This window comes from Dipteris shenzhenensis, chromosome 22 (genome assembly GCF_047967505.1).
Source record: "Dipteris shenzhenensis isolate YYH24624 ecotype China chromosome 22, Dip_SZ_1.0, whole genome shotgun sequence".
In the NCBI taxonomy this organism is placed as follows: Eukaryota; Viridiplantae; Streptophyta; class Polypodiopsida; order Gleicheniales; family Dipteridaceae; genus Dipteris; species Dipteris shenzhenensis.
Window position 1 is genome coordinate 24,018,592 of NC_141617.1, and position 13,634 is coordinate 24,032,225.

The 13,634-nt window shown below is 39.7% G+C and overlaps 1 pseudogene; it reads left to right on the plus strand.

Annotated features, from left to right (window-relative positions):
* The first annotated feature begins 2,261 nt into the window (after nucleotides 1–2,261).
* Nucleotides 2,262–13,634, plus strand: part of LOC147887905 (serine carboxypeptidase II-1-like) — a 76,628-nt pseudogene continuing 65,255 nt past the window's right edge.

Here is a 13,634-nt window from a genome sequence, read left to right on the forward strand (position 1 = left end):
TTTTGAGGCAGTCTTATCCTTGAACCACTTTTGGTCAATTATTTATTTTACCTTTTGTGTACTTTATGTTTTAGATCACTTTCCTTCACCTCTATCACTCGTTTTTCCCAAGATATACCTCCCAATTTGTTATGTAGAGAAATTGAGAGAGAGAGAGAAAGAGAGAGAGAGAGAGAGAGAGAGAGAGAGAGAGAGAGAGAGAGAGAGAGAGAGAGAGAGAGAGAGAGGATAAGTGTAGGAATATGATCCGTGAGCTGAGAGAAAGAGTTAGAGTGAGAGTTAGAGGGAGGGAGAGAGAGGAAGAAGAGGATGGAAAATAGAGAGAATGGCAGTGGTGCCAATCTCATTTGTGTCAATCACATGCTGAACCAAATCATTGCTCCCTGAAGTTAGATTGTAGAGAATTCTCCATGTGAGTTTGTATAGAATGGTAGTTGTGCCAATCTCATGCAATTCATGCACCTCCTCCTTATTTTGTCACTACTACAGTCCTTTGTTTTAGGATTTATAGCATAACTACTAGACCTTGAGATTTGATAATGTAATGAAGAAGAATTATTTTACCTTGGACCCTAGGAGCCACTCTAATCCAAGAGAGTTTGTGGGGATTGGCACCGGTGCCATTCTCCACAATCTCAATTAGTTTTCCACTCTCATTCTATGCACTCTCTATCAGGATGGTACTCTCTATCGGAATGGCACTGGTGCCATTCTCTATCAGAATGGAACTGGTGCCTCTCATTCTATGTCTATGTCAGTGTTAAGTAGATTGGCAGCAGTGCCATGCTAGACATTTATGCATAACATTTTTGAGAGATTGGCACACTACCACTATCCACAAACTCTCATGGATGAGAATGGCACAGGTGCCAATCTCATTTGTGTTAGTCACAAAGAGAATCAGATTAGTGCCCACTGAAGTTAGATTGTAGAGAATTCTCTATGTGAGTTTGTACAGAATGGCACTTGTGCCAATCTCATGCAATTCATATACCTCCTTATTTTGTCACTGGACCCTGGTGGCCATCATAATCCATGAGAGTTTGAGAATGGCACTGGTGCCAATCTCCACAATCACAATTAGTTTGCCACTCTCATTCTATGTCTATGTCAGTGTTAAGTACATTGGCAGTAGTGCCATGCTAACAAGGAATGGCCACTTTCATTCTATATCTATGTTAGTGTCAAGCAGATTTGCTAGGCAGTGCCATGCTATTAGGGAAGATGGAAACAGATGTGGAATATTTATGCATAACATTTTTGAGACATTGGCACATTGCCACTATCCACAAACTCTCATGGATTAGAATGGCACTCTCTATCAGAATGGCACTGGTACGAATCTCATTTGTGTCTATCACAAAGAGAATCATGCATGTGAGTTCATACAAATTGGCACTTGTGCCAATCTCATGAAATTCATGTACCTCGTTATTCTCTCACTAGTCGAGTCCTTTGTTTTAGGATTTATAACTTAATGGCCACTCTCATTCTATGTCTATGTCAGTGTTATGTAGATTGGTAGTAGTGCCATGCTGATAGGGAAGATGGATACAGATGTGGAATATTCATGCATAACATTTTTGAGACATTGGCACAGTGCCACTATCCACAAACTCTCATGGATTAGATTTGCTATGGTATATATTGTAATGGAGGTTGCAAGGAGAAATCTTGTAATAACATATTCAGTGGCACCAGTGCCATTATACACAAATGCACATTGGTCTTAATGGCACCTGTGCCATCTCATTCTAAGTCAACCTTAAGTAGATTGGCAACAATGACCAACCAAAAAACATGGTGAAAGTAGTTCAACCAAATGAATTAACCATTTCAAAATCATATTCTAGAGACTATTAGTAGTTCAAATCTCCCCCAAAATGATCTTATTTTCTCTCTTATCTCTAATTATTAGTAGTATAAATCTTTAAATATAACTCTCCCATACAATTCTCTCTAATTTCTCATGCAGGAATGGGGCTAAAGGAAAGATAAAGGTTTTAGAGGTGAGAACTTTTGATGGAATCTCTGCTGGAAAGGGATGATACTTGGACATATTCAGTAGTGAATTGCAGTGGCTCAAGAAGATCCATTGTTTTGTTAATCTCCTAGAAACTTCATTTGAAGATGTGGGGGAGGTTAAAGAGATAGTGGCAACTAAAGTCCAAGAAACAGATTGTCTTGAGGTTTGTCCTGATGGTTCTACAGTGTATCTTTTGGATCCCACTTGCTATGACAATGCTAGGATGATATCCAATATGGATCACTCCATGGAATCCAAGGGATGGACCATTGACCATGAGAATTTAAACAACACTCAAATCTTGGATGCCTTTTCTATAGTGTTAAAGACCTTAAAGGAAGATAATGCCATGAGTAATAAGAGATCAAAGAAAGTCAAGAGAATTGAAGAAAAAAGCAAGGAGAAAGCTAAGGAGAAAGAGTCAAGTCCACTGTCTAGCACTGGAACAGTTAAAGAGAAGGTGTTCGACAAAGATATGACTAGGGATACAAGCACTCTTGGGGACAAGGCAAATGTGTCTAGAATAGAAGACAGAATAGTGCTACATGAGAAAGCAATGAAAAATATTGATTATAAAGCAATCCAAAAGAAAATTGAAAAATTTGAGAAGAAGGATACTAGCTTGTTAGGATTTATGGATTATGCAGAGTATTTCCCGTTTGGGCTTGAGTACGAGGTGTCGGTTTCGGTTGTGAATTGCCATAAAGCACGAAGTCAATATGTGTACAGAACCTTGACTCTTTCCTATGTCAATGAATTGGTACACAAATTTGCTACTATGTCAAAACACCTGGCAACATGCACATATCTCATGCTATTCCACATGCACTCAAAGACTCCAATGTGCAAGGATGAGGCATAGAAAGAAAGATTATGGGAATATAATTATTGGATTCTTGCAGGTCAGCACTCAATACTTGCAGCAAAATTTTTCATGGAAACTGCACCACAAGGAGAGGTGTTTACTGCAAGGAAGAGCTTCTATACAAGGATGAAGTCACACATTGTTGTCAATGCTCCGATCGGTGTGAGTTGCAAGATATCATCGATGGCTAACATGGAGGCTCAAATAGTTCTAAAGAACCAGCCATACATTGACATCTTATAGCATTTAAGGTCCCAATAGATTGCATTTGGATGACCAAATAAGCCGGCGGCCCTAGGACTTGTGAAAGGTCATGCAGATCGCCAAAATTGGGATGTAAGTATTCCTCTCTTTTTATTGCTATATTTGTTCATGAAATTTTCAAGTATATTTTCAATTCAAGATATAAGTTATTTTGGAGATTGGATCTAGTTATTTCACAAAAGAGAGAGTTGTCCTAGTGCCATTATTCATAGAGAGGATCATGAGAATGGCACTAGTGCCACTCTCTCTTAAGTGAGAATAATCATATTGTCATCAATTTTGAAAGTTCAATGCTATGGATGTCTGACTCAATCTCATCTATTGTATGTATTGTTTATGATTTTCTTTTCAGAATTTTGTGTCAATTGCAAATGTGTCAATGGGTGCCAACTTTGCCACCAAAGACACCCATATGGTGACCTATGAGGATGACATATATGAAAAATGGATACAAATTTTGAGATCAGTGCAAGAGAGAGGTCGTCAACCAACCATAACATATATGAGACACTTGTTGGGATTGGATGATGATAGCGTGAGAAAGATCCAAGAGGAGATAGAGTCGGGAGACATTGTACTCATCAAGTCCAATCAAGACAAGGAAGCTACCGACATGGCTCAAAGGGCATTGGGAATGAAGCAAGACAAAGCACTTAGAGAGGAGCTTATGAAAGTATTCACCTCACGACATCCAAATCCCACCTTTGGAACATGGGATAACTTTGCAAGGTATTTTGGTATTACTTTCGTTGCTTTTCAAAGATTTCATGGAATTTGTGATACATGGCTAAAGGAAAAGCTATAGGTTGGCAGATCAACACTTGAATTCCCACTAACTGCAATTAGCTATGCTGAATGGTTAATAGAAGCAAGAACTGATGACAGTGTCAAGTCAAAAAAGTGTTTTCCATGGACGGTCTCTCTTATCAATATGGAAATGAAAGGTGACAAGTTTTTGTCATGACACTTTCCAGATGGACTTGTAATCAGCTTGTGTGTGCTTGACACTACACAAGGATTTGCGAAAAACATTGATTGGAATAAAGCTACATTTGGGAAGTTAATTAAAGGTGTAATGCAGTCCACACTGTCTCCATCACAGTTTGTTCTTTTGTCATTTTTGAATATGATAGAGATGGCCAATCTTAAGAATTCCATTGATGAGTGTTCAATTTGGAATTGAAGATTTGTGTGTGTTATTCACAAAGAAGATGAGGCACTGATGGGTCTGACTAAAATATTTGGCATTTTGACATTCTTGAGCTTAGATGGTGGATATGCCAGATTTGATCACCTCTTGTAAGTTGCCAAGCCCTACAACATACTTGAGGATAATATCATGGTTGATAGTGATGATGAAGAGGAAATAAAGGTTCTACAGGAGGCCATGAAGGAATGCATTATGAAAGAAAGCATCATATGTTTTTGTAGGGATGATCAGTTTGTAGTTGACTCCGTCACCAAAGGAGTTGTTGTGGGGGTTAAAGTTCACTGTGCCTTTACCCCGGTTATGTACAATACTCAAACACATATATAAATGAATGAAAAATAAGATTAGGGTGTTCTACACCCACCAAAATCTTGTGTGGCTCTCTATTTCTCTCTCTCTCCCCCTCTTCTGTTATGCTTCCGTTTAGAGCACTCTCAACTGGTATCAGAGCCCGGGTGTTTGATCTAGCTGAGCGTGCATGAATGCCTGGAAGCTTCGCAGCTTTATGGGAGAAAGGAGAAGCTCTGTGGGAAGCTTTGTGGGTGACTTTACTTGCATTCATGTGTGCAAAGACCTTGAAGGAATCTTTGGAAAAGTCACTTTGGTTTTGTGAAGTGGTTTTGAGATCCTATTAAGTGTTTTCAAAGAAAAAGGAGCTTTTTCCTATTCCGTTCGATGACAGAGACTCCGTATTGACTTGTAGAGGCAACCATTGCCTCTTTTGGTGTCCATTTCACTTCAAGAGCTTGGAAACACCTTCATTCTTGAATTTGGGATCATTTCATTGGATTTCTGGCTCACTGTGTCAGTTTCAACGTTTTTTTCCCGGGTGTTGGAACTCAAGTTTGGAGCAACCATTTGCAGATCTGTCAGTTTTGGTGGACTCAAGAGGTCCTAAAACTTCTATGTTGCTCATCATTTGCACTCCGGTGGAGTTTACAAATAGTTCAGTTTTTAAAAACATTTTTCAGTCCGTGTGTTGGACCTAGTGATTGGGACCACGGTTTCCAAAACCGTCTGTCCCATTGCGTTCCAGATGCCTAAAAACCCCTACTTGTCAGTTCTTGCATGATTCGGTGGAGTATTTTCAGAGTTATAGATCTCTGTGTATTGATTTCGTCTCTCTATTATGCATTTTTCATTCTAAGGTTTTGAAACCTTAGATTTATGCCACATGATAGTGGATAAGTGTTGACTCCCATTTCTCACTCATTAGTTGGGATTTTGGAGTTTCAACAGAAGAGAGATATTTGTAGATTGTCTTGCTGAGTCTGATTATGCAATGGTGCCCATGTTTTGAGGCATCTCAGGTTCTATTTTCAATAGCGGTCATTGCCGTGGGACCATGATTTCTTGAGCATACCTTATGCAGATCACTCTGGTTGTAGTTTGAGCCATGTGCACTCATTCATGGTGTGCATTGGGTTGCAATGGATAATTTATAGGCCATTTGGATGCATTGCAATCCTTATTAGATTCTGTAAATGGGTCTACAAGATGAAGGTCACATGTGATGATGTGCCTAGGTATAAGGCCTGTTTGGTCGCTAAAGGGTTCAAGCAAGAGAAGCATGTAGACTTTGATGAGATATTCTATCTAGTTGTGAAGATGACCACACTTAGATGCATGCTTGGCCTAGTGGCAGCAGAGGATATGAAGCTTATGTAGATGGATGTCAAGACAGCTTTCTTGCATGGGGATCTGCATGAGGAAATTTACATGGTGCATGCATGCTTGGCCTAGTGGCAGCAGAGGATATGAAGCTTATGTAGATGGATGTCAAGACAGCTTTCTTGCATGGGGATCTGCATGAGGAAATTTACATGGTGCAGCCGGAAGGCTTTGAAGAAAAGGGCAAAGAGCATTTAGTATGCAAGCTAAAGAAGAGTCTCTATGGTCTTAAGCAAGCACCTAGAGAATGGTATCAGAAGTTTGATGCTTTCATTCGATCCCAGGGTTTTAGAAGGAGTGAAATTGATCACTACCTCTACACTAAAAGGGATAATAAATAATAGCCTGATACTCCTGGCACTATATGTGAATGATACGCTTTTGGCTAGCAAGAATACTTATGAGCTAGATGCATTAAAGGTGAAGTTGCATGAGGCCTTTCATATGAAGGATTTGGGACTTGCAGGCCATATTCTTGGTATGCGCATCATGTGTGATTGGAGTAGGAAACTCCTTTGGCTTTCACAGAAGGAGTATGTTACAAAAGTATTGCAGCGTTTCAATATGGAGGTGGGGAAGGCAGTGAGTACTCCATTGCCTCCATCTGTGAAACTGAGTCATACAGATGGCCCCAAATCAGATGAGGAGAGGGCCATGATGGCCAAGGTTCCTTATGCATCAGCGGTTGGGAGTCTTATGTATGCTATGATAGCTACTAGACTAGACATTGCATTTGTAGTGGGAGTTTTTAGCCGGTATATGGCTAATCCAGGAAAGAGGCATTGGGAGGCAGTTAAGTGCATGATGAGGTACATGAAAGGTACCAAGGAGATGTGCATCTGCTTTGGTAGAGGAGACATGCTTGTACTTGGGTACACAGATTCAGACTATGTAGGGCATGTGGATAGTAGGAGATCCACTTCTACTTATGTGTTCACCTTTGCAGGTGGTGCAATGTCATGGATGTCTCAAGCACAAAAGTGCATTGCTTTGTCTACCATAGAGGCTAAGTATGTTGCAGCCACAGAGGGTTGCAAGGAGGCTATATGGCTTGATCGGCCAGTGGGAGATTTGGGGATTCATACAGGTGTACAGACATTGCGTAGTGATTCCATGAGTGCTATTCAGCCACCGGTCTTTCATGCAAAGACCAAACACATTGAGGTCATGTACCATTTCATTAGGGAGGTACTTGACGACAAGCGCATAGAGCTTGTCAAGGTTCATACAGATGATAATCCTGCAAATATGCGAACGAAGAGTCTACCTAGTCAGCGGTCTAAGTATTGTCATGTATTGATAGGCATTGGATAGTATGCTCATTGGTTGATCTCCCTTAAAGGCACATTGTCCTTTAAGTGGGAGGTTGTGGGGGTTAAAGGTCATTGTGCCTTTACCCCAGTTATGTACAATACTCAAACACATATATAAATGAACGAAAAAGAAGATTAGGATGTTCTGCACCCACCAAAAACTTGTGTGGCTCTCTGTTTCTCTCTCTCTCTCTCTCCCTCTTCCGTTTTGCTTCCATTGAGAGCACTCAGTTGTGACAAGGCATGCATTATCCTTTGAAAGAAGAGTGGTGTCCTTGGTGATGACAAAAGCACAAGCCGTAGAAGTCGAGTCCATTTGTGTTTTCTAAAGTAACTGTAATAAACACTTATTTCATTAATTTTGGACTCATATGTCTACTTTTGGACTATTCCTTAAAATCCTTCCCAAATGAAAAGTTTACTTTATGAAACTGTCATTTGAGAATCAAAAGTTTACTTTCTGGCACTATCATTTTCACATAATACATTTCAAAATATCTCTCTACAATGTTGTACAAATAATGCAAAAACTACTATTAAATCCTAAATTTGTATTTCTTGTTTATAAGAATCATATTCTTAAAATAAAAAAACCAAGTTATTAGTTTAAATCCATGAAAAACCATGCTATTGAGGATTTACAACATTTTAAAAATGTATACATAAGAGACCTGTAAGAATCTTTTTACTTTCAATGCAGAAAACTATAACACTCTTGAATATTCAAGAAACTAAAAGGTTTATATAGACATGAGACATGATGGAAGCCTCTTTTGTACTCCAAAAAATAGCAATAGATATGCTTGCAATTTTACATTATCATGTCATAAGTTTTACAACAAATATTGGTTTGGATGAGTCTTTGTACAAAGGATCTCCTGTGGCCTTTTCAATAATTTAATTTTTCCTTTACAATGAGTTTAGTACAAATGGGTGATCCAAACATTTGCTTGTTTGAATGTCCTCTTCTATCATGATCATAGAAATGAGCGATCCAAACATTTGCTTGTTCAGAATGTCCTTTCTGTCGTCACTTGTCGCTTGGGTGCCATCTTTATTCACTCTCATTTGACTACCACCACCACCTTCACTCTTTCTTGATATTTGAATGGTGTTATCATGGGCATTCTTCATTTGCGCTATCTCCTTCTACTTCCTCCCGGGCGAGCATCTTTATGAACTCTGTAATGTGCATAATAATTGGTTGCGGTAATTTTATTTTGTCTTCTACATCATACCCCATGTGTTTCTTTGTTTTCTTTGACCTTGATTTGCAGGATACTATGATTGTCTCTATGGAAAGTCTTGAAATTGCTTCATGGTTTGGGACCCATTCCTTTTTCAGACAACTACTATACAATGTACTGTTATCTTGGTTCTCCTTCCTACCCCTTAGCTCATACCATACCGCTGTAAATGTTGTAGCTCTCCCCCGGTCATCCATGCTCACGTCAACTACTTTCGCAACCCAAAACTTCATGTTCTCATGTTCATTATCCGATGGTCGAACTGCAATAAAATAATGGACATCTATGTCTATTTGTGGCATAAACTCTCTCTTCTTGGGTCCACAATATGGATGTGGGAGCAACGATTCAAACTCATTTTCAAAGAGACCACATGCTGGATGCAAGTCATTACCAACATTTGGCCAAAATAAAGGCCGTTCTGCCTTAATATCATCTTCTCACATTTTTGCAAGGTCCTTTATCAATTGGTAGGTCTTAAGCTTTTAAGCCTTCTATTTCACCTTTGGATTTCTCGCTGAATTCTTTTATAGGAGCCCATGTTGGATGCATTTCTTTGCTCGGGATTGAAGTTAAGAGAGAGTAAGGTTCTTTAGGTTCCCATTTTGTATCAAGAGAATAGTGTTGCCATTGCATCACTGGTTTTTCATCCTTTAAGAAAAAGCGAAAATAGTGTAGAGCGCTATGACCTATCAGAGCATCACCACCTTTTTGTATGAAAGGTAGAATAAAGCTCTTCCAATCATACATCCTCTCAACCATTGAGCATATTATTCCTTCCTTACGGCCACCAACTTGCCTCCCACATTTTCTTATCAAGTCATCCATTGTCTCCATGTCCTTGTGTTTTAGTTCTCTTGAAACTGTGCTAAATACCTGATCGATATCCTCATGTGTGTGCCCAACCAACAAAAACCCAACTTCAATCTCATTGAAGATTCTATGAGCGATTAGCATTGAGCAAAATGCAAAGAAGAGTACATTCTTATTCTCTTGTCCGCAATTGTCTACTTGTACTCTCAAAGTTGCTGGTAGGCGACCTTTTTCTGCATGTACATTGTGAATTGCCTTCATAATGGATGTTACAACTTGATTGCTATCATGTAGATGCAAGGAATCAATCCATATGTCTGCAAAAAACTTAAATCCGTGCACTAACACTCCACATAGATGTGTCTTTAAAAAGTATTTTCCTTGTAGCTTAGGTGGAGTGTTAACGAATGAAGGTAATGTTGTTGTATTTTGATCCATACCATCTACAATAACGCACATGTACTCATTTGGGTGAGAAAGAGCTTGCTCCTTCCAAAATGCATATTTTATTCTAGAATGTCGAACAAGTCCATGATGAAATTCTCTCTTTTTTTTGTAAGCTTCTTTCTGTTCTGGAGATGTTGCACTCTCAAGTGCTCACTTTAGATCATCACAGTCGTTGCACTTTGACATTTTTTGCCTCTTTGGGATTTTAACATGTCCAAAGCTTTTTTTCCAAAGAGTATACAAAGTATGAAAAGATGCCGGTTTATGCCCTCTTTGCCTCTATGTTTCTCCAATAGAGTTAAATACTTCTTTTTTTGTCAAACCTATCGGAAGATGCATTTCTGATAGGTGGGGTTGCGGTAAAGCATTTTCATAAATGTAATCTTTCAAAATTGCTGTTGCCACAACCGTTGAGGCTCTTGTTTTGGGCCTTCCTATGTTTCCATGAATGTTAAATTTAACTCCATAATTTGCTTTATTAGCCAAATTCCAATATGTGCCATGTGATAATCGTGTAATAATGCGATATGCATTATTGCATATACTTTTTCCATTTATAAGAGGCCTTATTTGCTGTCCTAAACTTTGCCTTCTCTTATCATTTACAAGAAAGCAAGACAATCTCGTGAGTAGGTATTCATTTCTTCTGCTTCCTTTCCTTTGCCAGACATGTTCTCTACAACCCTTGATGTCATGTAAGTTAATGGATCACATACATGTACGCTTACAGCATGTAGATCGCATTGCTTTTAGCATAACATCTTCATTCATTACTCTTATTCTCTTTGGTTGCTTTTCTGGATCTGCCTGGACTCGTTGTCTTTTCATGCATCTATATGTCCGTTTTGGGACCTTCTGTACATTCTTATTTGGATTTGTGTAGTTCTCCTTGTAAGATTTATTTGTCACGTTGTTTTCATGAGATGTTGCATCCTTGATCTTATCACTCTGACAGTCAAATACTGAATATTCCTTTGTTGATGTCATCCTTGCTTTTGATACATTCATCAAACCATTTGTAACATTTACTATTTCACAATCAAAGTCAAATACCGAATAGTCCTTTGTTGATCTCATCCCTACTTTTGATACAATCATAGAACCACTTGTCACAATGGCATTAGAGTGTCCCGAATGATCTTCAAACTCATCTATTCCTAAGAGAACATCACTCATTGATGCACTTTCTATGGATTTCATAACTCCATAGTCAGTGGTGATAGAGTGTCCAGAATGATCTTCAAACTCATCTATTCTTGAGAGAACATCACTCATTGATGCACTTTCTATGGATTTCATAACTCCATAGTCTTGAAACTCCTCTACTCCAGAGAGAACATCACTCATTATACTATCATGCATGATTTCCATAATTCAGTTACTTGGTTTGACTCCAAGAACTTTATCAGTATCCATGAAGCCATCCATGCTTGAAAATATATCACTTTTGACATCTTTGCCCAAGTTCTCAATGTGCATGAACTCATCCACCCCGGATAAGGCATCACTTGTGAAATATTTTTCTTTCTCGGTACCAATGAACTCATCAACTTCTGATAAGACGTCAGTGCTATAGTTGAGTGCATTGGAATCATCCATCTCTGAAGGAATAGAGCTTGGTACATTGGCATATTCTTTCAATTCTTTGATGTTGTAGTATACATTATGTTTATCATTAAAAACCACATGCCGAGTCTTTCTAATCTTTAAAAATTGCATGCTCCATCTCAAATCCTTACCTACCTCATAGTAGGGACCATCCAATGACATTGAGTTATCATCCATACCATCATCAGTAACTTTTTGAATTCTCATCTGCGCAAATGTCCAGTGTTCCACTTGTTCAAATCCCAAGACTTGACCTTCTGCTACATTCTTATTTGCAAATGATAACATTTGTAAAATATCTTCCACTCTAAAATCCAAAGATATGCACTTTGTATTCCTGATGACATGTGTTGGATAAGTCTCATCTCTGTCCCATGCAATAAATGCTTTGTTGGAAGTATTATAGGGCATAACATCTCCAAGGATTTCCATATCCCCACACTTATGCTTTAGCTCAACATGTGCACTAAGAATCCTTGATACGATAACCGTCACCTTATCTTCGCCAAGTCTTCTAAAGTGACAAATAGAATTTGGATAACTTTCATGGATTGTAGCAAATGCAACTACTTCTCTTTTGCAACACAGAATCACCTCCATCCTCGGAATAAATTTTATAGCCATCTCCTTTGTGAGTTTCCTTTGCAAATAAGCTGTAACAACCATTATAAAGAACATTAGTCTCTTCTCAATAATCTGCTTTATTAATGATTTAAAAATCTAGATCTTGTTTAAAAATTTAATTAAACCCTAAACCCTAAACCCTAAATCCTAACCCCCAAACCCTAAACCCTAATTCCTAAACCCTAAACCCTAATTTCTAAACCCTAAATTCTGTACCCTAATCCCTAATTCCTAAACCCTTAAACCCTAAGCCCTAGATCCTAAACCCTAATTCCTAAACCTAAATCCTAAACCCCTAAATCCTAATCCGTAAACCCTAACCCCTAATCCTTAATCCCAAAATCCTAATCCCAAAACTCTAATTCCTAAACCCTAATCCTTAAACCCTAAACCCTAATACCTAAACCTAAACTTATAAACCCCAATCCCTAAACCCTAACTCATAATCCCTAATCCCTAAACTGTAAATGTTAATCTTGACTCTCTAAACCCTTAACCCTAACCAATAACAACCCTAAACCCTAAACCCTAAGCCCTAAACCCTAACTCCCAAACCTTAAACCCTAAACCCTAAACCTTAAACCCCAAACCCTAAACCCTAAACCCTAACCCCCAAACCCTAAACCTTAAACCCTAACCCCCACCTAAACCCTAAACCCTAACTCCCAAACCCTAAACCCTAAACCCTAAACCCTAACCCCCAAACCCTAAACCCTAAACCCCTAACTCCCAAAACCTAAACCCTAAACCTTAACCCCCAAACCCTAAATCCTAAGCCTTAACCCCCAAACCCTAAACCCTAAACCCTACCCCCCAAACCCTAAACCCAAACCACCAAACCCTAAACCCTAACCCCCAAACCCTGAACCTTAAACCCTAACCCTTAAACCCTGAACCCTAAACCCTAACTCCCAAACCTTAAACCCTAAACCCTAAACCCTACCCCCCAAACCCTAAATCCAAACCACCAAACCCTAAACCCTAACTCACAAACCCTAAACCCTAACCCTAACTCACCTATGAGTGTTTTCAGTAATATCATTTAATATTTAAGTAATAGTTTTAATTAGAATTCATAAGTAGTAGTGGAATTGATAGTAGGAATGTGGGAATGGGAGTGGGAGTTGGGAGAGTGGTAGTGGGAGAAAGGGAGAGTGGGAAAGTGGAGAAAGGGAGTGTGGGAGGGTGGTAGTGGGAGAAAGGGAGAGTGGGAGAGGGAGTGGGAATGGGGGCGGTGGGGCTGGGGGTGGGAGGATGGGACTGGGTGTGGGAGAGGGAGTGGGAATGGGGGAGGTGGGGGTGGGGGTGGGAGAATGGGAGTGGGAGTGGGAGAGGGAGTGGGAATGGGGGAGGTGGGGGTGGGGTGAGGGTGGGAGGATGGGAGTGGGAGTGGGAGGGGTGGGGAGTGGGAGTGGGAGGATGGGAGTGGGAGAGGGAGTGGGAATGGGGGAGGTGGGGGTGGGAGTGGGAGGGGTGAGGTGGGAGGATGGGAGTGGGAATGGGGGAGGTGGGGGTGGAAGTGGGAGGGGTGGGGTGGGAGGATGGG